Source organism: Bombina bombina, chromosome 2 (assembly GCF_027579735.1).
Source record: "Bombina bombina isolate aBomBom1 chromosome 2, aBomBom1.pri, whole genome shotgun sequence".
NCBI lineage: Eukaryota > Metazoa > Chordata > Amphibia > Anura > Bombinatoridae > Bombina > Bombina bombina.
This window is the reverse complement of record NC_069500.1, coordinates 929,156,100-929,161,205: the sequence shown is the minus strand read 5'-3', so window position 1 is coordinate 929,161,205 and position 5,106 is coordinate 929,156,100.

The window sequence follows — 5,106 nt, the reverse complement described above, 5'->3', positions numbered from 1 at the left end:
AAGAACGCCTCTCTTTTTATCTGGTCTGCAGATAATCTTGAAAGATGAAACCTCCCTCTTGGGAGAAAATCCTTGAAATCCAACTGATAACCGTGGGTCACTATTTATAGTGCCCAGGGGTCCTGAACATCTCTTACCCAAGCCTGGGCAAAGAAAGAAAGTCTGTCCCCTACTAGATCCGGTCCCGGATCGGGAGCCACCCCTTCATGCTGTCTTTGTAGCAGCAGCGGGCTTCTTGGATTGTTTACCTTTATTCCAATTCTGGTTGGGTCTCCAGACTGACTTAGATTGGGTAAAATTCCCTTCCTGCCTTGAGGAGGAAGAGGAAGCAGAAGGTCCTCCCTTAAAATTCCGTAAGGAACGAAAATTATTCTGTTTACCCCTCATCTTAACAGACTTATCCTGAGGTAGGGCATGGCCTTTACCTCCTGTAATGTCAGAAATGATTTCCTTCAGTTCTGGCCCGAAAAGGGTCTTACCTTTAAAGGGAATAGCTAAAACCTTATGTTTTGATGACGCATCAGCAGACCAAGATTTGAGCCACAATGTTCTACGCGCTAAAATAGCAAATCCTGCATTTTTCGCCTCTAATTTAGCAATTTGAAAAGCGGCATCAGTAATAAAAGAATTGGCTAACTTGAGAGCCTTAATTCTATCCAAAATGTCATCTAACGGAGTCTCAACCTTCAGGGACTCTTCCAGAGCTTCAAACCAAAAGGCTGCTGCAGTAGTTACTGGAACAATGCAAGCAGTAGGTTGTAAAAGAAAACCCTGATTAATAAACAATTTCTTTAGGAGACCCTCTAAATTTTTATCCATAGGGTCTTTGAAAGCACAAGTGTCCTCAATGGTTATAGTTGTACGCTTAGCCAAGGTAGATATAGCTCCCTCCACCTTAGGGACCGTTTGCTACAAGTCCCGTAGGGTGTCCGATATGGGAAACATTTTCTTAAAAGTAGGAGGGGGAGAAAATGGTATACCTGGTCTATCCCATTCCTTCTTAATAATTTATGAAATTCTTTTAGGAACCGAAAAACATCAGTATAAGTAGGCACTCCTAGATATTTGTCCATTTTACACAATTTCTCTGGTGGTATCATAACAGGATCACAATCATCCAGAGTCGCTAAGACCTCCCGAAGTAACAGACGGAGGTGTTCAAGCTTAAATTTAAAGGACATAACGTCTGAATCTGTCTGAGGTAACACATTCCCTGAGTCTGAAATTTCTCCCACAGACAGCAATTCCCTGACCCCCAACTCAGAACACTGTGAGGGTACATCGGAAATAGCTAATAAAGGATCAGAGAATTCAGTATTTACATTAATACCTGACCTACTGCGTTTACCCTGCAACACTGGTAATTTAGATAATACCTCAGTAAGGGTAGTTGACATAACTGCAGCCATCTCCTGCAAAGTAAAGGAATTAGACGCACTAGAAGTACTGGGCGTCGCTTGTGTGGGCGTTAAAGGTTGTGACACTTGGGGAGAATTGGATGGCATATCTTGATTCTCTTCAGATTGAGAATCATCCTTAGGCACACTATCTTGACCTAAAATATGGTCTTTACAATGTAAGGCCCTTTCAGTACAAGAGGTACACAATGTAAGAGGGGGTTCCACAATAGCTTCTAAACACATAGAACAATGAGAATCCTCAATGTCAGACATGTTGAACAGACTAATAATAGCCACAAAAGTCGTTTAAACACTTTATTTATTGTCTTAAATAAAACTTTGAAAAATGTGTACTGTGCCTTTAAGAAAGAAAAAGTGAACAATTTTTCCAAAACTGCTTAAATAACGTTAATTTGCTACCAAAATTCACTAAAACTAATTAGTATATCCAAAAATTATTGCACCCTATGAGAAAGGTGAAAAAATAAGGTTCTAAAGTAAAAAATATATCAGTTTACACAAAAGCACCCTCTGCACCTCGCCAGAGCACTGCTGTGGCGCCTACCTGCCCCCAGGGTACTTCAAAATCAATAGCCAACACTCCAAGCCAGAGACTACTGTCCTGGAGCAACCGGAGTTACTGCTTGCTGCTCCTCTGTCAGAAGGAAGTGCGCATCTGAGCGCATGAAGAAAAGCCCGCCCCTTATGGCCAAAGTTGGAGTAGGCCCAAACACAACCGCATGGGAAGCGGTTTAACATACAGCTAAGTGGAACACAAAACACACCCCAAACACATCCCAGCAAGTCATGCTGGATATATAATAAAAAATAACAGCTTATTGATAAAATTTCTTATGCCTCTCCCAGAGTGTCATATGCCCTTATGTCAGAAATATAATAAAATAATAACAGGGGACTCTAGTAATACCCTTCTGTGAAACAGGTTTACTGCTTACCCCATTCCCATATAGGGAAATAAATGCCAGCCAGTTCTGATACATCAAGTCTCTTCAGAAATAAAAGGCTGCACATACCTTAATGCTGCTTGTAGCATGAAACCGGTCTCCACACTGAAGATGTCTCATGTGTTACCTTCAGAAGTCTTGTGGGAACCAGCATGGATCTTAGTTACAACTGCTAAGATCTTTAACCTCAGGGCAGAAATCTTCTTCCATATCCCCGTGAGGAAAATAGTACACACCGGTACCATTTAAAATAAAAAACTTCTTGATTGAAGAAAATAAAACTAGCACCTCACTTTACCTCTTCCTAGTATAACACAGGCAAAGAGAATGACTGAGGGTGGAGGGGAAGGGAGGGGCTATATATACAGCTCTGCTGTGGTGCTCTTTGCCACTTCCGGTTAGCAGGAGGTTAATATCCCACAAGTAAGGATGAAATCCGTGGAAATCAGAAACAGCATCAGGAACAGGAAAAATCTCAGGGAGATTAGACACAGATTTACAGACTGAATTTAAAGACTACATGGTTTAATATCATATAGGTTTAGGGTTTTCAACCTCTAAAGTATTCAAAAAAATCTTTTAAAAGAGAACAAATATATTCAATTTTAAATAAAACAAATAGGTATTATCAGGCTCAATATCAGGTAAGGAATCCTCACCATCTGAAGATACAGCAGTATCCCCAGTATCAGGCCACTGATTGCTAGTAGAAGGCAATGCTTGATCTGACCATTTATGTTTGCTAGAAGGAGGCAAGAGCCTGTGAAATTGCAGTAGAAATAAACTTCTTCATAGCAGGAGGAACTCCATCATCATCACCCTGTAAAGAACAGACAGTAGGTGCATTACAACCCTGAGAAACATTAAAGGGACATTAAACCCAATTTTTTTCTTTCATGATTCAGATAGAGCATACATATGTAAACAACTTTTCAATGTACTTCTATTATCAATTTTGCTTCATTCTCTTAGAATCCTTTCTTGAAGAAGCAGCAATGCATTACTGGGAACTAGCTGAACACAATGGTAAGCCAATCACAAGAGGCTTATATGTGCAGCCACCAATCAGTAGCTAGCTCTTAGCTTCTGAGCCTATCTAGATATGCTTTAAAACAAAGTATACAAAGGGAAAAAAGCAAATTAGATAAAAGAAGTACATTGGAAAGTTGTTTAAATTTGTGTGTTCTGTCTAAATCATGAAAGAAAATGTTTGGGTTTTATGTCCCTTTAAATTGATCAGAAATTGATAACAAATCTAAGCACGAGTCACATAAATGAACTGAAGAAGATACTTTAGTTGATCTACAATTAACACATTAAAAGGGACAGTCAATACCAGAATTTTTGTTGTTTAAAAAGATAGATAATCCCTTTATTACCCAGTTTTGCGTAACCAACACAGTTATAATAATACACGTTTTAGCTCTGTAATTACCTTGTATCTATGCCTCTGCAAACTACCCCCTTATTTCAGTTCTTTCGACAGACTTGCATTTTAGCCAATCAGTGCTCACTTCAACGTAACTTCACGTGCATGAGCTCAATGTTTCCTATATTAAACACATGAACTAATGCCCTCTAGTGGTGAAAAACTGTCAAAATGCATTCAGATTAGAGGCGGCCTTCAAGGTCTTTTTTGGACCTGACTGTCCCTTTAATATTGTTATTGTTAGGTCTAGGGACAAATTTTTGCTGCTCCATAATAGCAAAAACAAAAATAATGCTAACCCCCCCCCCTTAAATCAAGCTCTTGAGGAAAGGGAAAACAAAGCCCCCTAATGCAATGCAAGTCGTTAAGACATACAGTGTGTGCCAAAAAAAACATAATTTATGTAAGAACTTACCTAATAAATTAATTTCTTTCATATAAGTGGCAAGAGTCCATGAGCTAGTGACGTATGGGATATACATTCCTACCAGGAGGGGGCAAAGTTTCCCAAACCTCAAAAAGCCTATAAATAAACCTCCCACCACACACATACCTCAGTTTTACAAACTTTGCCTCCTATGGAGGTGGTGAAGTAAGTTGTGCTTGATATCTTCTGTGATAGGCGCTTCTAAGCATTCTGAAGCCCAATTCCTCTCACAGTACAGTGTTTGTCAGAGGGATGTGAAGGGAGTATTGCCTGTTGATTTAGTGGTTTCACCCATGGGAAATCCTTTCAAGGGCTCTCTGTAATCGGTCGCAGGGATTCATCTCCTGCCTCCCTTTTCAGATCGACGTTATACTCCTATACCATTACCTCTGCTGATGTTTTTCAGTACTGGTTTGGCTATCTGCTATATGTGGATGGGTGTCTTCCGGTAAGTATGTATAATTTTTAAAGACACTCTCAGCTATGTTTGGCGCTTTATGTTATAAAGTTTTAAACATATGTATTTACTTATATTTGCCAAGAGTCAGGTCTATGTATATTTCCTTTTTCTGCAGTCTATTAGTTTCAGTATGGAATTTATATTGGGAAGTTTATTTTTTTTTCTTACTGGGGTCAAAGTTTTCTTAAATTTGACTTAATTTTTCCAAAATTTTCACGGGCAAACTAGGCTCGCAAGGACGCAAAATGCCATTCTTTATGGCGTCATTTTTGGCACGAAAATTTCGTTGGCACGGAATTGCGTCTAAGGTGATGCAAGTTTCGTCATATCCTGAGTCTTTGTTGACGTAAGTTGTTTTGGTGCGAAGTCGCGCTTGTTATGACGCGAGTTGCGTCATTTCCTGATGTTAGTTTTGGCGGTATTTT